A 23,233-nucleotide genomic window follows, 5' to 3' on the forward strand; every position below is an offset into this window, starting at 1 on the left:
AGAGAGAGTGAATTTTGGTGAAAATTGTCAGTTAAGAACTCATTCCAGGAATTGTGACCTCTTCCAGACAATATATCCTTCAGCCAAAATAGTGGTCCAGAGGGCTGGTGGGAAAAAGCCTTCCATTTACTTAAATCTTGATTTCTTGCACTTAATTTAGCATTTAGCTAGTCTGTTCAACTTGGGGTACCCTATGTCATCCTTTAATTGTCAAGTATGAGCCAATAATACAATACAAACAAAATATTCTTGGAAGGGAGCTAGTTCTCTGTCTTAACTCCTATCACAAAATAGCCTTAACAGTGAAGATTGACAATGAAGATTCTTCTTTGATTTCTTTTTTGAAATCATTTTAATGAATTCCTCTTGCAATAGATATATTCATTTATAAATAATATATATGATGACTTATAATCTCTATAATATTTACATTATATTGTATTGCAAATTGCATTTACCATTGAATTTGTTATCTTTACTGAATGAACCTAGTCAGTTCCTTATATTATTCCATTAGATGCACAGATTATTTTCTTACTGTTGGGCTTTTGGAGCTTTTCTAATATCTGCCTATAACAAACACCCAGAGCTGAAGTAGACAAATCTTTCTGTGTCTGTTCTTGTGAACAAGTACAGGAGTGTCTTGTGGCAATATAGCTACAAGTTCAGTTCAGTTCAGTTCAGTCGCTCAGTTGTGTCCAACTCTTTGTGACCCCATGAACTGCAGCATGCCAGGCCTCCCTGTCCATCACCAAGTCCCGGAGTTTACTCAAACTCATGTCCATCGAGTTGGTGATGCCATTCCAGCCATCTCATCCTCTGTCGTCCCCTTCTCCTCCTGCCCCCAATCCCTCCCAGCATCAGGGTCTTTTCCAATGAGTCAACTCTTTGCATGAAGTGGCCAAAGTATTGGAGTTTCAGCTTTAGCATCAGTCCTTCCAGTGAACACCCAGGACTGATCTCCTTTAGGATGGACTGGTTGGATCTCCTTGCAGTCCAAGGGACTCTCAAGAGTCTTCTCCAACACCAAAGTTCAAAAGCATCAATTCTTCAGTGGTCAGCTTGCTTCACAGTCCAACTCTCACATCCATACATGACCACTGGAAAAATCATAGCCCTGACTAGATGGACCTTTGTTGACAAAGTAATATCTCTGCTTTTTAATATGCTATCTAGGTTGGTCATCACTTTCCTTCCAAGGAGTAAGCGTCTTTTAATTTCATGGCTGCAATCACCGCCTGCAGTGATTTTGGAGCCCCCAAAAAATAAAGTCTGACACTGCTTCCACTGTTTCCCCATCTATTTCCCATGAATAGCTACAAGTAGCATTGTTAAATAAGGCAGCCCATAAACAGGTATAAGGTCTAGCGGTTGTCTTGGAACTTGCTTTCTTGGGACAATAACTGACAGTGATTTGTTGTTAGATCTGTCTGTTTTCTCTTTATGCTGACTAAAAGTTGAATTTTGGAGACCTGTGGTGATCTACCATTCACCTTCATTGGATATTTTGAAAATATTCTCTAAAGTAGCTGTAACAATTGATATTCCTCTCGGCTGTATGCAAGATTTCCTGTTTCCAACATCCTTGCTAAATTTTATCATGGTTTTTAGCATTCCCCCCCACCCCAGTCTTTTGGGTACAAAACTGTATCTTACTGTTATTTCAGTTTCCATTTTTTCAGCTGCTGAGTTTTTCGTTTGTTTATCAGCCATTTGGGCCTGTTAGTCTTTTGATTCCTTTGCTTAATTTTCCTTTAGGTTGTTTGGTCTTCTTCATCTAAATTAGCTATAATTATATTTTGGATACTCAAACTTTGGATACTCAGGTAAATATCGTTTGATATCGCTTATATGTGGCATCTAAAAAAAAAAAAGATATAAAATCGAAACAGGCCCACAGATGTAGAAGACATAACTACAGTTACCAAAAGGAAAAGGGGAGGGAAAGGATAGATTAGGAGTTTGGGATTAAAACATAAATGCTATTATTTATAAAATAGATAACCAGCAAGGACCTAGTATATAACACAGGGAACTATACATATGTGTGTGTATATATATATATATATGAGAAAAGAATCTGAAAAAAATAGATGTATGTATAACCGAATCATTTTGCTGTACACCTTAAGTGAACACAACATTGTAAATCAACCATCCTTCAATTAAAAACAAAAACTTTGTATTTTATGTATGTTTTGCAAATGCGCACTCCTTGTCTGTAACTAATATTTTCATTTTGTTCATTCCTTATTTTTTACATAGCATTTTTTAAAACATAATTTTATTGCTCTTTGTTGGATGTTTTGTGTGTCCTTAAGAAATTATTTTCCAGCCCAAAATCATAAATATGTATTCCTAAATATTTGAAATTTTTGTGTTTACAATATTCATTTTCTTTGATTTTTATTTTGTGGATTAAGACCTAGTTCAGTATTTATCTTAGTCATAGCCAGTAATTAGCACCATTTATTAAGCAATCTATCCCCCTTTGTCATAGGTCATATTTACACAAAAATTTAGGCTGTGGCAAGGTGCTTTATTCTATTATCCCGTTGGTCAGTTTTTGCATGCATACCACTTTGACTCAATTACATGGCTTATTAATAAATGTTGATTATCTGGCAGGACAAAGCCTCCTCTCTTGTCTGTTGTTTTTTAGAAGTATCTTGGCTATTCTTTATTGGCACTTTGTTCCTCAGTCTGAATTTTAATATCATCTTGTTAATTTCTCTACAAGGGAACTCTGTTAAAATTTTGATTATAGTTGCATAGAATTTATACATCAATTCAGAAAGAGTTTCTATCTTTAAATATTGAGACAATTATCATTAAGGCATATCTCTATATTTCATATGTTTTATTTTATGAATTTCAATGGTTTTATAATTTCCTCCTTAAGAACCTTTAACATTTTTCTTAGTTTTATTCCTAAGGACTTATGGTTTTTGTTTGTTTTATTTTTAAATGGCTGTTATGATTACAGAGTTTCTAATGGTTATCTTTATTGTTAAATATCTATTTAAACGTTTTCTTAATGCCCCAGAGATATCACCATAAATATGAACTATCATGTCATGCTTGGACTTCGGTTGCATATCTAAAAACCTAATCTAGTAGTTCTGATGGTTGCCTTAGAATTGTTTTCCTGGGACTTCTAGGAAATAACTTTTGGATTTTTCTTTTTTTTCATACAGATGGGTTGCAAGTAGAGTGTAGTCATGTGTTTTTCCTGAGCAGCAACTCAAATACTGTAGAAACTCTCCTTCTTTAGTGATATTTTCTGTCTTTGGAAAATCACTTTGTCACATTTACAATCATTAGCCTTTGACTTAGGCTTCCCTGGTGGCTCAGTGGTAATGAGTCCGCCTGCAATGTAGGAACCCCAGAAGGCATAGGTTCAATCCCTGGGTTGGAAAGGTCTCATGGAAGAGGAAAAAACAACCCACTCCAGTATTCTTGCCTGGAGAATCCCATGGACAGAGGAGCCTGGTGGGCTACAGTCCATCCGGTCCCAAAGAGTCATGCATAACTGAAGCACCTTGGAATGCATGCACGCCTTTGACTTAATATCTTTCATAATATTATTTGTTTTTTCAGTTTCATCAGTGGACTCAGGGATGACTTCAGTGAAGTAGTCATCAGACCTTTGGGTTTTTGGAGATAGACATACTTTAGTACATACTTTAGTAATACTGATATTGTCATTATCACCTAACATAGAACATGACATATAATGGATACCCAGTGAGAATATCTTTCAACAAATATCAGTGATGTTATAACTGGATTATTCAAGATAAGTACAAACATTACAGTAGACCTTGCTCTATTTACAAAACACTTATTGTTTGACGTTTACTGGAATTCTAGGCAAAATCACATTAAAATTCCATCATTTAAGTTATTTGTTCAAAAGTCTTACATACCAAATCCATGATGGATATTTTATTTTCATTAAAACAGTTTTATAATACAATTTTATATTTGCAATAGTAATGGAATTTGTAGACAGAATCAATCTGCTAATGTAGGTAGGAAAATTACCAAATATTTCAGTCATTATTAAGTCCTCAGGGTGACTACCAGAGTTTCCAAGTACAATGAACAACTGGATGTTTGATATATCCTTAGGGTGCCTTGCTCAATAAGTAACTGAGATTCTACCAGCTTTAGGGCTGTATTTCCCTGTGTATTTCTTGCTGGGAAAAATCCCATGGACAGAGTAGCCTGGCTGGCTACAGTCCATAGAGCTGCAGAGTCGGACGTGACTGAGCATGCACGCACCGTGTATCTGCTACACGTGCTGCAGGAGGGACCTGTGTTTTCTACATACATGTCCCAGGGAGAATAAGGCTGTAGGAGGTGAGACTGCTCTTAGGGATACTCGATACTGTAGAACTAACTGCCTATCCTCCTGGACTCTCTCATCATTGACTGGCACAGTGCTCATTGCCCCAGCATTGCTTCTAAATGCTGCCACTGAGCATCTCCAGTTTTCCTGTTTCTCCTTTTTTTTTTTTTTTTTACTTCCTGCTACTTCTGGTTCTGCTTCCTGCCTTGCATGGAAGGGATGGCTTTTCACAGACAATTCCTGTCAATCAGAACATGACGACCATTCAAAGTTCACTGAGTTCAGTCTTTGGAGCCTCAATTCCTCTTGACAGTAGATCTCTCTTCCTTGGCACTCAGGGAGGCTGCTTTTTTTTGCACCTTATATTGGTGACATTGTAATCCTGCCTCCTGTGGGGTCAGCATCATTACAGAAGCTTGGTGTTCCGAAAGGCTGGTCCTTGGATAACTGAAATTTTACTGTGAGTGTGAATTTTAGTGACTTCAGCTCAAACTCTTGTGGGACGTCTTGGTGGTTGAATAATTTTTCAGTAATCTAACAAGCAAAGTTGAATGCAGAATACATTTTAAAATATTTTTTAAGTGCAAAAAATATCTCACACAGTGGGTACACATGTCTCCTTTGGTATCAGTTTCCGTGGGATGCTTACTTTTGTCTAAAATCAAGGTATCAGCAGGGCCATGGTCCCTCTGAAACTTGAAGATGAGAATCTTTCCTTACCCCTTCCTGGCTCTGGTGGTTTGTTGTTAGTGTTTGGTGTTCCTTGACTTGCATCTTTAGTACTTCCATCCCAGCCTTCATCCTCATGCAATCTTCTCTTGTATGTCAGTACCTTACCTCTTCCTATAAGGACCCCAGTCATGTTGAGTTAGGGCACACTCTATCTAATTCAGCATGACATCATCCTAACTTGATTACATCTGCAAAGAGTTTTTCTTTCCAAATAAGGTCAGAAACAAGGTCCTTGAGGTTAGGAATTTGATATATCTTTTGTGGAGGGGAGGGGAGGGGTGCAATTTAACCCATGGCATAATTTACTAATAGACTCTTAAGTGAGCATGAGAGTGTAGGAATATAGGTTAGAGATGCATTCTGTGATTCTTTTTAGGTGTATGTAGGGGAATATTAGGGAAAAACTCTTTCTCCTCTCATAGCTCATTTATTATCTTTTTACTCCCTGGTTCCCAACACACTCTCTCTCTTCATAATTTATTGTTGGAAACTGGGAAGAGATGTTTAAAAAATCAAGTACTGAAAATACAGTTTGTAAATAATTTTAGTCTGTGAGGAAATAACTCAGCTCTTCCAGGAGTTCTGTACTCTTTATTATTTAGACTTTTGTAATTTCCATAGGTGGTTGATTTTACTTTTTGAAAATTGCCAAGTTCAAGCAAAAAAGAATAGTGTTATGCAAGGTGTTATTCTAAGATATTTGTGATTAGGGCTGATTGTGAATATTTATTATGATAATCGTGAGCCTGACTCTGTGTTGATTGGTCCTTTCTGCGCTGCCCAGAATGGAGAAGAAAATGAAACTCCATTTAACAGAGCGTTCCGTAACTCAGTAAGTGGTTTCTACTTTTAAAAGATTAGAAAAGAACAAAATTGTGTATTAAAATTATATTTATTGAACTCAGTTTAATATTCCACTGAGAATTTAAAAGACTGAGTATTGTTTGGAGTAACTAGAATTATGCAAGCCAAGATTCTACAGCTAAAGGAAATGTAAAATCAGTTTAGGTCAGAGGAGTGTGTACTGACCATGGAAGAAAGAATATAGGGGTGTGATGGGTAGAGAAAGCAGAGCAAAATTCAGAAGCAGAAAAGAGAATGCTATTCTTTAGTAAAAGCTAGAAGATTTTCTATGTCTGATTGTAGTATAAGCTAATGCACTAAGAGGCTATGTCTGAAGAAGAAATAAAAAGGAGTAATTGGTAGAATTCTTTAAAACTGTATATTTGAGTTTGTGATTTAATGTAATAGCATACTCTGATTAACTGTCATTATAGGTCTTGGTTCTCATGATTTGATTAACTTGACAGCTTTTGCTTCTGAGCATGGGATGAATAAGAAGAGAATGTGCCTAAAAATTGGGGGACTGATTGGGCCCTATCTTAGAAGATCATAGGTTGTTGGTTGTTGTTGGACTTGGATAGACCAAGCTGTGTCCGACTCTTTGTGACTCATGGACTGCAGTGCCCCAGGCTTACCTGTCCCTCACCATCTCCCAGAGTTTGCTCCAACTATGTCCATAAGATCATAGGTAGTGAGCTGAGAATTTGATTAGGATTCTTGGGGCTTCCCTGGGGGCTCAGACAGTAAAGAATCTGCTTGCCTGGGTCAGGAAGAGCCCCTGGAGAAGAGAATGGCTACCCACTCCAGTATTCCTGCCTGGAGAATTTCATGGACAGAGGAGCCTGGCAGGTTACAGCCCAAGGGGTCACAAACAGTTGGACACAACTGAGCGATTAACGCTTTCACTTTCCGCTTTTTCAGTGACTCTGGCAATGGAGAAGACTGTGTAATTGTTTAAAATACTGATGAGATCAAATTAGTAGTTCTTTGTCATGAATTACGTTTAGATAAAGACACAAAGTGAGATATTGAAATCATATATATGTTAGTAAGATGGGTTATCATTGATATAATAAAACACGAAAGTTAATAGAGGTCATAAAATACAATTAGACATCTTTATTAGAAAATACACTATTACAATCATCACTGGTTAGTATTACTGTTTGACACCATTTAAAATTTTTTCCTTTGGGCTAGTTAGTTACAAATTAGGTTATTTTAAGATTTACATGCACATTATTTTGTTAATCTTTTAAATTCATTCTATTGTGAATCCTAGTTCTTCATGATATGTACATTTAATGATTCCTTTAGTTTGTAAAGGTGCTCCGCAGTAAGCTTTCTCATATTTTTTCTGGAAATGTCTTTTTTTTTGCTCTCATTTTATTTCATTTTATTTTTAAAAATAACTTTTGGCCACACTGCATGGTGTGTGGGATCTTATTTCCCTGAGCAGGGATGGAACCTGTGCCCCATGTAGTGGAAGCATCGAGTCTTAACCACTGGACCACAGGGAAGTCCTAATTTCATTTTAAATAATATTTTAGCTAGGCATAAAATTCTAGTTTGCCTATTATTTTTTTCTCAGCATGTATTGCCACTGTCTTTTTGCTTCCATTTTGCCACTGAATATGATACTGTCAATATAATTTGTCATTATCTTGTAGCTGTTTCTTTTTTTTATTTGTAGCTAAACTAAAATCTTTGCTATGACACTTATTTCCTTCAGCTTTACTATGAAGTGATCAAATGTGGACTTCTTTTTGCTTATCTTGGTTGGTGTATGTTTGGCTTTCTGAATCAGAGTATTCATGTATTATTCAACTCTGGAAAATTCTCAGCCATTATCTCACAAATACTGACTTTTTTACGCTCTGTTTATCACCTGATTCAGGAAGTCAAACATGCAATATACAACTGAGTAGACTTACATTAGAAAATTTCTCTATATTCTCTATATATTTCCTTTTCTTATCTTCTATTTATCTAGGTTTTGTGCCCCTTTTTTGGTTAACTTTTTTAGCAGTCTTCCAGTTCACAGATTTTCTTCTTAGTTGTATATAAACTTTTATTTATTCTTTGTTTTTGAGATTTAATATCTATTATTAAAAAATCTGTTTGGTTCAAAGAATCATAGTCATTAACTCATGCTTTCAAATTCTTGTTCTAGTACCATAAGTATTTTTAAATATTTATTACATATATAATTTCCCTCTGTTTCTATCATCTGAAGTTCTTTAATCATTAATTTCTTTAGTTTAATTATTAAGTTCTTTAAGATAATTAATCCTGCCACTCAGCACATCTGCAGTGTTCTATAATTTTGAAGTGTATACTCACTTTTTAATGAAGTCTTATTTGAAAGATTCCTCTGCTTCCTTCCAAAAGACATTTGCTTTTGCTTCTGACAAGAACGCCACACACCATCAATCTGAAACTAATTTTTAAAATAACATCTCTGCTCCTAGTCTATGCAGGTAGTATAAATGAGTTTCTTACAAACACTGATTATAAACTATTATTATCAAATATAAATGAAACTATATGATATTTTCTGAATAGATAGACATGTTTCTTTATGATTTCTCTTTGCCAGAGAACACATTTATTTTCTAGTTAATATTTTCACTGATACAGCATTTTAAGTTTCTAAATTTTATTTTAGGTAGAAAACATGACAGATCTATTCTTGTTGAGGGTCAAGACATTCTTATGTCTCATCTGTGGCAATTAAAATCTAGCTTCTAAATAACTTTTAATTATTCTAAGGTTGTCAATGCTTCAGAATCAATTTAACATTTTTGTTTCAAGATTGCTAATTTCTGTTTCTTTTATTTTTTGACTCATAGATTGCTCTTCCATTTATAAAGATATTTTCTGTATTTCATGTGCATTTCCAGGTGTCTTGGAGATACATTTCTTGGTGTTCAGTCTCTTATATGCTCTCAGTTAATTTTTACATGTATCTGTGACATGGGTGCTATTTTATTAATTTTACTATTGAGTCTTAGAAAAGTTAAGTAATTTGACTAAGGTTACACAAAGAAAAAAATGTGAGAACCAGGACTTAAATTCAAAAAGTCTGAGCCAAGGTTCTTTACTGGTATGCTGTCAAAGAAAAATACAATTATTTTAGAAGTTTATCCTACTGGTAAGTTTGTTACTTAATATTTTGCTATAAGAATATTAATACTATTAACATTTTTACTTTATTCTTAGATTTCATGTGTGAAGGTTAATAAGCCTAAAATTAAGAGGTGCTCCTAATTCTAACTGAAAAGAGCTGGTAGTTGATATCCAATTAATAGTGGGAAATATTAAATCTTTACTTTTCAAGATGGTAGTAATTCAAAAAGGCTAACCAAATCTGCCATGTATTGAACTATCAGTTCTTGTTTTTCTTTCTTTTAGTCCATAATGACTTGGCATATATAATGCATAAAAGGTGGAAAGCAGCCTAATTTCCATAGATGATTATTATTGGTTTCTCATTCTGTTTTAATGTGGGTTGCATTTGAAAAATAGTATGTGATCTTTGCATGCACATTTAGCAGCCCTTTAAATATGTTTCCAGTCTTAATGCAGAAACACTGACTGGGCATCTTCACAATGTAAAGCATTACACTTTACAGTGTAAAAGAGAAGTACAATGCTTTTGCTTACTCTTGGACAGTTCTATTTTCAAGTTAAGGAAGGTTCTAAAGTTGTCTCTAATTAGCAAAAAGAAAAAAAGGAGTGGAGTCTGATCACAACATAATAATATTGTTGGACATCTATGAATTAAGACAAGCACAAGTGCTAAGGTGTCTAATTTTATAGTGAGAGACAAGGACCTTTTTCTTCCATGGCAGCTCCTATTATATATATCCTATCATAATTTAAGTTGCCTCTTGGATGCTGTTCAGTCGCTGAGCCATGTTAGACTCTTTGCGACCCCTTGGACTGCAGGACACCAGATGTTCCTGTCCTTTACCATCTCCTGGAGTTTGCTCAAATTCTTGTCCCAGCTCCTTAAAATTATAATGCATGAGGACATCATTTTATAGTCTAGATATTATTTAAAAGATCAGTTTAAAAATTATTACCACAAAATAATTTACCACTATTGTTGGTGCTAAGAACATTTTTGTTATTGGTTTTTATTGTTTTATTGTTTTGCTTGACATGGGCATTATCTTAGAAGTGGTTAAATCCTAAACACTGTAGCCAGACGTTCTAGGTTAAAAGCCTTATTCCATTATCCAAAATTTTCTCGCCTTTAGCAAATTAATTTTTAGGTAATTCAGTTTCCTCATCTATAAAATGGGAATAGTACCTACCTTGTAGGATTTTAATGAAGATTGAATGAGTAAGATGCAGTGCTTAGAATGGTATCTGACAGTGAATAAGCACCATGTCAGGATTAGCCATAATTATTAATCTCATCAGCAGCAGCAGCATTAGATTGTTTTAGGTTGGCTCAGATGGTAAAGAATCTGCCTGCAGTGGGGGAGACCTGAGTTCGATCCCTGGGTCAGGAAGATCCCCTGGAGAAGGGAATGGCAATTCACTCCACTATTCTTGCCTGGAGAATTCCATGGACAGAGGAGCCTGGTGGGCTACAGTCCATGGCGTCGCAAAGAGTCAGACACAACTGAGCAACTAACACTTTTACACTTTCACTTTTCATCAATAGACCCTTAACTTAGAGCTTCCAGGTTACTAAGATCACAGACCTCTCAGTCCATTAGCCTCAGATCCAATTCCTAGTGTTAAGCTGACCTTGGACAAATTAATAAACCTTATTAAGCTAAGCCATGATTTTATAATCTTTGAAATGAAGGTAATGTTGTTTACCTCATTGTGAGATCATAAATGTAAAGTGTTTACCATTGTGCCCAGTACATAGTATTCTATAAATAGCTATTATTACTTTTTGCATCAGAGTATACAAAATTGGAAGGAGTTCTTGGGATCATTTAGTTACGTATTCCTAGTTTCTAGAGAAGAGGGCGTAGAAGGCAATGGCATCCCACTCCAGTACTCTTGCCTGGAAAATCCCATAGACGGAGGAGCCTAGTAGGCTGAGTTCATGGCGTTGCTAAGAATTGGACATGACTGAGCAACTTCACTTTCACCTTTCACTTTCATGCATTGGAGAAGGAAATGGCAACCCACTCCAGTGTTCTTGCCTGGAGAATCTCAGGGATGGGGGAGCCTGGTGGGCTGCTATCTATGGGGTCACACACAGTCGGACACGACTGAAGCGACTTAGCAGCAGAGAAGAGGGAGATGAGTGAAAGGTAACTGGAAGTGAGGAGGCAACATTAATTAACATTGAACAGATCCACACAGAGTTGGGCAAAATAGATTTTTTACAATGCTTCCATTTTTGGACATGATCTCTAGTTGCATCTGTTGATTATTGAAAATATTAGGTTTGGGGATTCACAAATGTGATTGTAATGTGTAGCACATGAAGTAGAAGCAGCCTTAAGGCTAAACTCTGTAAATGTTTGCATCTTTTGGTTTTGCCAGCTCTCTGTGCCAAAGCTTGACTAAAGTATTTAATTGGGCACACTCAGTGGGTATTTATGTTTGTGTGTCCTTGTGCATTTATACCTGAAAAGGTTCTTTAGCATGGAATTGTGTGAAGCTACACAATATGCGTGTATTAAAAATATACAAAATGGGTGTATTAAAAATTATTGAACCCACACTGTTATGAAGATTAAATATAGCTGATTGCTCTTTGTTTATATAGGGCCTCCTATAAAGGATGCACGGTTGAGTCACACAGGCCTTTGTCTCTGCCCAGCCCTGGACGAGTGTGACTAGATGGTGAACTCTGTGTGTGCCTGGCTGCCATTGCCCCCTCTCCAATGTGCCAGGTTGCCTGCTTCTTATTTCATAGCCTTGAATACCATCTGGCAGTGGCTTAGAATTTTGCTTTTTATGTCTGAGTTTGCTTAGTAATGCTTCCATTCTGTGTCTCATGAAATAAGTTCTTCACATCTATAGGTTATTTGACATTTCCTTCCCCCATTTTTCCTGCGCACTCTCTGTGGTGGGAAAAGCTATTTGCTGTTCAGAGTAGGAATTGAAAATGAACTCCTGGTCATTGTTCAAAACCAGTTCCCCTACTTATCACAAATCAGACACCTCCCAGTGGTGCTCCACTGCAATCGCTGGTTCAGCATTCCGTCTTCATACTATGCAAATGATGTGAGAATTAAACAACCAGGTGTATTTGCTTTAAAAATCCATATTACTGTACTAATCTTTAGTATGCTGCCACACAGAGTGAAATACTAATGTCAGCATGACCAGAATATTCTATTCCTATGGGCAGATCTGCAGGGGAGGTTAAATTATACTCCTAGTGTGAGTTTATTAATTTGTAGTGAGAAATATATATACCAAGGCACTGGGCACCTGCATTCACTGGCCAGTACATACAGTGTAATTTATCACTATTTTCCCATTAACTTTGAAGGAAATAACCACTGAGGAGCACAAAATGGGGCTCCCTTTGCTTGAGAGCAGCCTGCAAAGGCAGAAGGACCCTGGGACTGGCAAGAGGATCTGAGAATGTGTCCGCAACAAGAGTATCCACAAAGTCTGGGAATACAGGGGAAAGAGTATATTTAGTTGAATTTTTTCAGTATAACAGTTGGAACCTTGCTTTGAATTTTTATGTCTTTTATAGGAAACAATGTTCTGGGGATTTAAGAAAAAAAATTTGAGAATATTATTTGAAATATTAACTAGCAAATTAAAGAAATAATGTGTCTTATGTTTCCTGACAAATTGGAGACCCTACATTATTCTACAGTGGAAGGAGAGAAAAAGTTAATATTCATTGACTTCCTATAATCTTCATCCTTTCATCTCTCTTTCTATATTTATCTTCAATTTCATGTAACTAGTGTGATCAGATGGGATCTCTTTCCTTTGGAAATACTAGTTGAAAAATGAATTCAGTTCTGTTCCGTTCAGTTGCTCAGTCATGTCCGACTCTTTGCCATCCCATGGACTGCAGCATGCCAGGCTTTCCTGTCCATCACCAATTCCTGGAGCTTGAGTTCTAGTCCCCTCAGACCCACTTTTCATTTAGAGTTTAAAGTTAAGAGATTAGAGGCACCCTGAAATGTTTCTGTTCACCAAGACCTGCTCAATATAGGGCTGAAAGTGAAAGTCGCTCAGTCATGTCTGACTGTTTGCAATCCTATGGACTTTACAGTCCTTGAAATTCTCTAGGCCAGAATACTGGAGTGGGTAGCCTTTCCCTTCTCCAGGGGAATCTTCCCAACCCAGAGAACGAACTCAGGTCTCCCACATTGCAGGCGATTCTTTACCAGCTGAGCCACAAGGGAAACAAATATAGGTCTGAGAAGCTAACTAATGATGAAGAGTATATGTGTCCATGTCATTCTCACCCACACTCTTTGTTTTTTAGAAATCTAACAGTGATTTGAAGGAGAAGAGAAGTCACTGGTGTGTGGCTGGTCTGCCATCTCTCTGAGTCATGGCTAAAAGCTACACACTGCAGGGAGAAAGCATGAAAAACTTAATCTTTCTCTCTAGATATAGGTATAGATACGTGTGCAGATATACATAGTTTTTGACCATGCTTCCTTATTATAATAGCTGACTAAGCATCCTCTACATGCTCATGAATCCCAGCTCCCTAAAATGTGACTTCTGTCTAGAATTCCCAAATGCCTGATCAGTGGGTGTTTCTCTACAGATATTCTACAGATGATCTTTATTAGTGGATCTGTCAGAAAGATCAGGATGCTGGTAATGGGACGACAGGAATTGTGACTTCATCTTCAATATCCAGAACCTAGCAAATATCTACCTCCGAGCTTTATAAATGCTCATTGAATGAATAAAAGGATGAATGAAATGATATATGGCTCTTTCTACACTTTGCATACATTTACAGATATGCTCATGTAATCACCCATACAAACTTAAGGATCTCCCAAGAAAGAATACTGAAGTGGGTTGCCATTTCCTTCTGCAGGGGCTCTTCTCAACCCAGGGACTGAATCCCCATCTCCTGCATTGCAGGCCGTCTGTTGCATCGCAGACAGGGTCTCTACCAACTGCCACCAGGGAAGCCCTATACAAACTGGACAGTTACTCTCTAACCCTCCAAATTTCCCTCACCCTTAAAACTGCGTGTCACCCTGTTGGGACATTTTTCCCTCTCAAGGTTTATGTTTGTTATAACCTTATTTCACTTATGTTAAAAATGTACTTTTGAGCTGGGAGGAGAGAAGGCAGTCTGAGATCCATCCGTTTTGAACCACATGAAAAGCTATTGATCACAGAAGTGAAGAAAGCTTTGATTAGCACATTTTGGCCGTCTGTCTTTTTGAATTTAGGATTTTGAATTATCTTAAATCAATTTTGTTCATTGCCTATTGCCAGATCCTCCCACTGAACAAATATATTTTTGTTAGCTGGGCTTTATTATAATTGATATCCTGATGTTGATTTAGATGTGGTCCTGCTGTGAGCTCTCTTAATATAGGAGGCAGAGTGATAGTGACAAGGAAGCCTCTGGTCATGTGGCTATAATAAAGAAGACACATGGCTATAATCACATTTAAGAATCTGCCACTTCTCTGTTATGACTGGAAAATCAATGGCAGTTCAGAAAATAAAGCATAGACTGTGCCATTTAAATCCTAGAATCCAATCATTCGTGTTTTGCTATTTTTTTTTTTCCATCCTCAAACTAGTGAAGAAAATCAGTCTTCTCCATGAGGTATTTTTAAAATATAACTTAATTAAGCTGTAATTTTAAAGCAGCATTTACCATGTTCATAATAGCAATTACTTGGAACATTTTTTTGTTTTGTTTCTAATTTTGAAATGTGTGGTAGCGTTTTCTATCCTTAATCAACTTTTTTCATTATAAGAATTGTTCCTGTGCTTTGTTTAGCCAAATACTACTTTAGAAGAAGTTAAGTTGACTTGTTATTTTACAGTATAACAGTTTCAAACATGGTTTATTCATCTGCAGCCTCTAAAATTCAAATTATACAATGTGCTTCTTTTATACTTCCTTTTCTTTGTGTTTATATCTAAGCTGATTGAAATCAGTAATACAAGTATTTAATGAGATACCATAGGAACTTACAAATATATTTGTAGCTAATCATAGAATCAAGACATCCAAACTGGTATAAAAAGACTTACACAGACTAAGTTATAAGTTATGTGGACTAAGTACACAGTTGCGAATCTGTGAAACCATACAAAATAGTTTTTCAAGGAAAAAGACTATCTGGTAAATTATAGCAAGTTTAAGAGTCAAGACACCCAGCTTCTGGTCTGAACTCTGCCATTAATTGGCTGTGTGATTTCGGATGAGCCATATCAGGTTCTTGATACCTGTTTTTTCTTCTCTGAAATTAAGAAATTGGACTCCACCAATGAGCTCACATTTAATATCTCTCAAATATAGGTAGTAATTTAGATCATGAAGTAGATCAGAGTGGTGTGTACATGTTCAGTCGTATCTGACTCTTTGCCAACCCCATGGGCTGTAGCCTGCCAGGCTCCTCTTTCCATTCAATTTCCCAGGCAAGAATACTGGAGTGGGTTGCCACTTCCTTCTCCAGTGACTTGTCAATTGTTATCTGTCTTATCATTTGTTTTCATAACATGCCAGAAACCAGGTTTGTTCCCTCCAAAGCTAATTGACAGTGCCTTTTATGTTTACTCTATTAACTTGCATAAAAGTTTGTATAAAAGCAAACTAATCATCCCAACTTGAATCATTAGTTAGTATGTACTTAACATTTGGAAAACTAAGGGGAGTTGTTTGTTCACTTCTTTATGCAAGCTGTCATTTTCATAATCTAGATACAGTGTTAATTCTTAGCCAATGGCTGATGTGTATTTTGACATTTCATTTCTCCATGAAGGACATTGCAAAAAATTTTCTCAAGATTTATAGATTTGGAAAGAGGACTAGATTTTTCTGTGTGGTTCAGAAGAACATAGTGAAGACCAAAATAATTGAAGAAAAAAATTTAGCAGTTAGACGTCTTTCAAATTGGAGTGGTTTCTTAGGGAGGCAGAAGGTCCTGTCTTTTAGGTCATACCTGCTAAGATTTAGGTTGCATGATGTCCTCCAATATACTCTTAAATTCTGGAATTTGGACATTAAATCCCCACCCCACTACCACCTTCCTATTCTGCCTTTAAAAAAAAAATTAAGAGAAAAAGAAAGACAGTATCTCAATAAGTTAAGTGGGCCTTAGGAAGCATTACTACAAAGAAAGCTAGTGGAGGTGATGGGTTTCTAGCTGAGCTATTGAAAATCCAGAAAGATGATGCTGTTAAAGTGCTGCACTCAATATGCCAGCAAATTTGGAAAACTGAGCAATGGCCACAGGACTGGGAAAGGTCAGTTTTCATTCCAATCCCAAATAAAGGTAATGCCAAAGAATGTTCAAACTACCACACAGTTCTGCTAACTTGACATGCTAACAAGGCCATGCTCAAAAACCCTTCAAGCCAGCTTCAACAGTATGTATACCGAGAACTCCCAGATGTCAAGCTGGATATAGAAAAGGCAGAGGAATCAGAGATCAAATTGTCAACATCTGCTGAATCATAGAAAAAGCAAGGGAACTGCAGAAAAACATCTGCTTCATTGACTGCACTAAAGCCTTTGACTGCGTGGATCACAGTAAACTGGAAAATTCTTAAAGAGATGGGAATACCAGACCACCTTACCTGTGTCCTGAGAAACCTGTTTGAAGGTCAAGAAACAACTATTAGAACCAGAAATGGAACAATGGAGTGGTTCCAAATTAGAAAAGGAGTATGTCAAGGATGTATATTGTCACCCTACTTATTTAAATTCTATGCAAAGTACATCATGCAGAATGACAGGCTGGATGAAGCACAAGTTGGAATCAAGTTTGCCAGGAGAAATAGCAACAACCTCAAATATGTAGATAATTCCACTCTAATGGCAGAAAGAGAGGAGGTACTAAAGAACCTCTTGAGGGTAAAAGAGGGGAGTGAAAAAGCTGGTTTAAAGCTCAACATTCAAGAAAACTAAGATCATGGTATCCAGTACCATCATTTCATGGTAAATAAATGGGGAGAAAGTGGAAACAGTAACAGCTTTTTTATTTTCTTGGGCTCCAAAATCACTGCAGATGGTGACTGCAGGCACGAAATTAAAAGACACTTGCTCCTTGGAAGAAAAGCTATGACAAACCTAGACAGTATATTTAAAAGCTGAGACATCACTTTGCCAACAAAGGTCATATACTCAAAGTTATGGTTTTTCCAGTATCATGTATGAATGTGAGAGTTATAATGAAGGCCAAGCACCAAAAATTGATATTGTTGAACTGTGGTGCTGGTGAAGACTCTTTTGAGAGTCTCTTGGACAGGAAGTCAAACCAGTCAATCCTAGAGGAAACCCAACTCTGAATATTCATTGGAAGGACTGATGCTGAAGGTGAAGCTCTAATCCTTTGGCCACCTGATGCAAAGAGCCAAATCATTGGGAAAGACCCTGATGCTGGGAAAGAATGAGGGCAGGAAGAGAAGTGGGTGACAGAGGGTGAGATGGTTGGATGGTGTCACTGACTCAATGGACATGAGTTTGAGCAAACTCTGGGAGATGGTGACGGATAAGGAACCTTGATGTGCTGCATTCCATGGGCTTTCAAAGAGTTGGACATTATTTAGTGACTGAACAACAGCAATCTTATTTAGCAAGAATAGACCTGTGTCCTGTATATTTTCATGTTGGAATGGTGAGCCTACCTTTTTCATTCAGGATTAGATGATAGAATTTTTTATAATAATATTATTTCTGCTCTTCAGTCAGGATGCACGTTGTGGTATTGTTTTTCCTTCCTCATCACATTAAAAGATTTTTTTGAACTTACATTTCAACTAACAAGCACTATGTATCAGTCTACTGACATCTCAGTGGGTTTTGATTTGTAATCATGGTTGTAGGACAATAAAGACACTGATCAATGGAAAGACTGACTTAATATAAAGTCATCAGTATGCTACATATAGAGAGATTTGCCTTATATATATAGGGTTATTGAAATTTGGGATTTATAAAAAAAAAAATTTATTGCATGCTTATTTGCTTTACTTATATTAGTTTTGTTTGCTTACAATAGGTTTCATTTACTTATAATAAGTTTAGTTTAATTATACGTTTTAATAGGGCAGTTATTTCAAAACACTTTCATTGCACAATGACATTTAAATTGACCATGTTTATCAATTTCTTTTCTCTTTAATTTATAAAAATATTAAATTATACTGAATTCAGTATTGATTCTTTCTAGTTTTCTTTTAAGCTTAGCGTATCACTGTTTACTGTTTTCAAGAGTATGGTCTTCTACTACATTGGGGCAAAAGAGTAATCCCCATTTTTTGGACTGCGACTCTTGCTTTACAAGAGCCTTGCAACATTCCCGTTTCCTCCAGTTGGGTAGCATAAGAAGCAAAACAAGCACCAATTTGAAAACCGAGCACCAATGCTATCTGTGAGGGTGGGCAGGAGGGTGTATAGTCTGCCTCAACGTAATATAATTTTATCAGGCAGATGTTTTCTTGCTTGTATATTACTATATACACAAGCAGTGAAATCAGCCGCAAAAGGCACTTCCAAATCTTTAACCAGGAGTTTACCAACATTTTATTGGAGAGGATCACAGTGAGAGTGGTAGCTATGGTATTTATGGTATTAATGAGTTATTGTGGTTGTTGTTCAGACACTAAGTTTTGTCCCAGTCTTTGAAACCCCAAGAACTGCAGCCCACCAGGCTTCCCTGTCCTTCAGTATCTCCAGAATTTGCTTAAACTCATGTCCATTGAGTTGGTGATGCCATCTATCCAGCCATCTCATCTTCCATTGCCCCTTCTCCTGTTGCCCTCAATCTTTCCCATCATCAGGGTCTTTTCCAATAAGTAGGCTCTTTGCATCAAGTGGTCAAAGTACTGGAGCTTCAGCTTCATCATCAGTCCTTCCAGTGAATATTCAGGGCTTATTTCCTTTAGAATTGATGTTTTGATCTCCTTGCTATCCAATAATGAGTAAGAGCCCATTACTGGTAAGGTCTAATGCTGGGTGCTTTGAATGGATTATCTTTAATGATAGTCTTACAAGGTGGCTATTATTATTTTCACCCCTGTTTTACAGCTGAGGGGACTAAAACACAGATGTTGAATAATTGCTGATCTTACAAACTTTGGAATGGTTGGAGAGATGTCAGAATGTGACCTTAGTCTTTGTTACTTTAAAGACCCAGGTGCGCTAGTGGTAAAGAATCTGCCTGCAAGCATGTGAAGGGAGAGAGAGAGATTCTCTTTTAATTCATGGCTTAATATATATAAAGCTTTTAGAACAATGCTTACAAACTAGCCCTTTATATAGAAGTACTATATTCATATTAATTACTATTTCCCCTAAGTCGCTTATTTGAAGATGTTATTTTTTCTTCTTTCCAGCAGGTAGTAGTGGCTTTAGAGGATCAGAGGCTTGATCATAGAAGCCCTGCTCTGACCTTAGGTCTGTAATCAAGTTAATGAGCTTGAATACAAGAGTGTATATAAAAGAAACAGGCAGCTCTGGTGTCCTCCCCTAATTGCTCGCTTCCTGCACCTACACACACATGCTATTTCTCAGCTAAATATTTTAGTTGTATAGAAAAAGCAGTTCCTGGGTGAATAGCTGATTTTATTCTGATAAACTCTCTTATCATTATGTAATATAGATTTCTGTTTTCTTTTAGTAATCCTAAAACTACGGGGATGTAAAATGAATTAAATTTATAGCTGACTTCAGTTTGCCTTTCCTTTGAAACCTTTAAAAACATGAACTCATTTGTATCTGCTTCAACTGTGTTTTTAGTTTTAATTTAGATTGGATTAAGTGGTCTATTGTTTATTTGACGATAATCTCAGAATTAAGCATGACATTTCCATTTGCAGAGTCACATTTATTAATGTGGATCTCTTCCTGTCTCTTGTCTCTGGGTCTCATTTTTTCTCTCATGGACATCTCCCGAGCTCCTACCAGAAGGACCTGCTGTGGCCCCCACACTGATTAGCTCTGCCCGAAAGCTCCATACTGCAGAGTGTCATCCCCTGGGCTTTGAGACAGTATTTCTGGCCAAACAGTCAGCATCTGGATGAAGTGAGTTGTAGAAAAGAGAGTGAAGAGCTAAAGGATGGTCACATCCCAGGTCACATCTGAGTCCTTGGGACAGCCTCCATGTGTGGGTTCTTGACTTTATACAGGAAAGAATTCAAGTGTGAGCCATAGTAAAGAGAAAGAAGGTCTGCTCAGGGAGAAACATACTCTATAGACAGAATGTGGGCCATCTCAGAAAGAGAGGAATGAGAGGCCTCAGGATATGGGATTGTCAGTTTTTATAGGAGTGGGTAATTTCACAGACTAAGTGGGCTTCCCAGGTGGAGCTTGTGGCTCCACTGGTGAAGAATCCTCCTGCAATGCAGGAGACCTGGGTTTGATCCCTGGGTTGGGAAGCTCCCCTGGAGAAGGGAAAGGCTACCCACTCCAGTATTCTGGCCTGGAGAATTCCATGGACTGTATAGTCTGTGGAGTTGCAAGGAGTCAGACATGACTGAGCATGCATGCAATGCAATTTCATAGGCTAATGAGTAGGAAGAGAATTCCATTGTTTTGGGGGAAGGAGTGGACTTTCCAGGAATTGGGCCACCACCCACTTTTGATGTTTTTTGGTCATCCTTGGAATCTTCAGGATTCCCAGGTGACTCAGTGGGTAAAGAACCTGCCTGCCAATGCAGGAGACATAATGAGATGAGGGCTCAATCCCTGCATCAGGAAGATCCCCTGGAGGAAGGCATGGCAATACACTCCAGTATTCTTGCCTGGAGTATCCCATGGACAGAGGAGCCTGGTGAGCTGTGGTCCATAGGGTCGGAAAGAGTCAGACACGACTGATGCAACTCAGCATGCATGTTAGAACCATTGGGTGCCTGGAGTATGTTACAGTGAGCTTATACTGAGGCTCAAGGTCAAGTAGAAGTTGAATCGGCCATTGGACCTAGTTGGTTCTAATCAGTTTATGCTGTGTCCTCTGGCTATGTTATTCTTTTAAAGGTTGTACTCTGCCCCCTTCCTGTTTCTTGGTAATTCTGTATGAAAATCAGTTTACTTAGGCATGTTTACTCCACAAGCTGGAAGGAGGTGTGACTCTCATATTAGGGCCCTTTCTTTTTTCCTGAGAAGACCCCTGCCTGAATGGGCCACTCTTACCCAAGCGATGGCTCGTAGAAATTTAACCTGAAGAATTTGAGATCAACAGTGTAGCTCCCTAGGGTTCACCTGAAGAAAAGATTCTCTCCCTTCCTTGAATAAGTGGATCCCTTCCAGCAGCAATTGATTTATCCATTAACAGTACCATTTGCACTTATGTCTAGTCTTCAGGGTGACCCTCTCAACATTTCAGTAGATTCACCTTGGTATATACATTTTTTTCTGGCTGAACTCTACAGAGTGAGAATGAGGTAACTTTCTCCCCACCACACAGTTATCTGCTTAGTCTTTTTTTAGGGACAAGGAATAGGCCAAGAGGATATTTATGTAAGCCTGTGGACCATTGAATTGAATATGTATCTTTTCACTTGATCTTAGCCAAAAGGCAGAAAAGCGATGAATATGTATATCTTAATTGCCAACCTCTACCTTGAAGTTTGTTTAGGCCTCTAGAGCCATACATCTTGACAATTCACCAGTATCATAATAAAAATAATTTAATCTTCTCCCATACTGTTATATTTCAAGCTATTTGTGCCTAGGCATAAAGAGTAAGCTGTGCAACCGTGTCATATACATATCATGGATGGTAGCCTCTTTAAAAGATCCAGCCACACATGGTAGATATCCACCCCACGAACATGGGGCCCATCTCATGTAGTTTAATTACCTCCCTTTGTTTCCCACTCTTGGGGTCCCTTTGTGCAAATATGTACCAGTCCATTGTAGTGGGTCTGTATTCACCATTACCGCCAACTCCTCTCTGGTTTCCATACATAACGCATGTGTGTGCTCAGTCATGTCCTACTCTTTGGGACCCTAGACTGTATACTGTCAGGCTCCCCTGACCGTGGAATTTTCCAGGCAAGAAAACTGGAGTGGGTTGCCATTTCCTCCTCCAGGGAATCTTCCTGACCCAGGGATCAAACTTTCATCTCCTGCATATCCTGCATTGCAGGCAACTTCTTTACCTCTGAGCCATCAGGGAAACCCTTCCATACATAATTAATCCCCAAATCCATTGATTCTCTCCATGGTCTCTTCATGTTTCCCTTCATCATCTCGTTGATACAGATCTTATCTCTGGATCCCGTTCCTATTTTTCCTGTCTTTGTCCTCATCTGCTCTCTCAGATTGTAACTTCATTTGCCTATTTTCTCTGCACAAGTCTTGACCCCTCCAGTTTTACATAATATGGCCAAAATAAAAATCTGTGAAGTCATCTCCTCCTGAGGCCACAGTTCAAATCTCTTGCCTAGTGTCCCAGGCCCTGGCGCCTCTCTTGCCTACAGCCCTCACTCACTGTGACCTTCAGGTGACTGCATTTCCCTGGGCTCAGCGCCCTCCTCCAAGTTCTGGAGCCTCCTGGTGTTCATGCTGCCTCAGGAGCCCTGCCCACCTTCATCTTCCAGGTGAATGCGTCTTGGCTTTTCAAAGGCCATTAGTGTTGATAGCTTCCCTGCCCCCCCCACCCCCCCCCCCCAGCCCCCCAGCCTCACACTGAGTTAATTGCTTCCTCCTCTTTTTTGCCTTCATTCTTAGCCATATGTCTATGATGGCATGTAATCTCTGTATTTTAAGTATGTATTTACAATGTGTGTCCTCGTTAGACTGTGAACTCCCTGGGGCCAGGGCGTTCTTAGTCACCTTTGCAATTCCAGACCCTGGTAGAGAATTTTTACCAGTATGTGCCTGATAAATATTTGCTGAATTGGTTCAATTGTCTCATAAATGTTCTCTGTATTACAGAATGACATCCACCTGCCAATGCAGGAGACTTGGGTTAGATCCCTGGGGTCGGGAAGATCCCCTGGAGGGGGGTATGGCAACCTACTCCAGTATTCTTGCCTGGAGAATCCCATGGACAGAGGAGCCTGGTGGACTTGTATCCGTGGGGTCGCAAAGAGTCAGACACAACTGAGTGACTGAGCATGCATGCACGGACTCTCTCTGTAGTCTGTTATTGTCTGTTTAACTCAATTAAGAGAACAGAGTTCATCAGG

General features: G+C 38.0%; 1 protein-coding gene across 5 annotated transcripts in view; it reads left to right on the forward strand.

Annotated features, from left to right (window-relative positions):
• Nucleotides 1-23,233, forward strand: part of CTNNA2 (catenin alpha 2) — a 1,323,879-nt gene that overhangs the window by 415,559 nt on the left and 885,087 nt on the right. The gene's annotated exons all lie outside the window — the stretch shown is intronic.

This window comes from Cervus elaphus, chromosome 11 (genome assembly GCF_910594005.1).
Source record: "Cervus elaphus chromosome 11, mCerEla1.1, whole genome shotgun sequence".
Classification (NCBI taxonomy): Eukaryota; Metazoa; Chordata; class Mammalia; order Artiodactyla; family Cervidae; genus Cervus; species Cervus elaphus.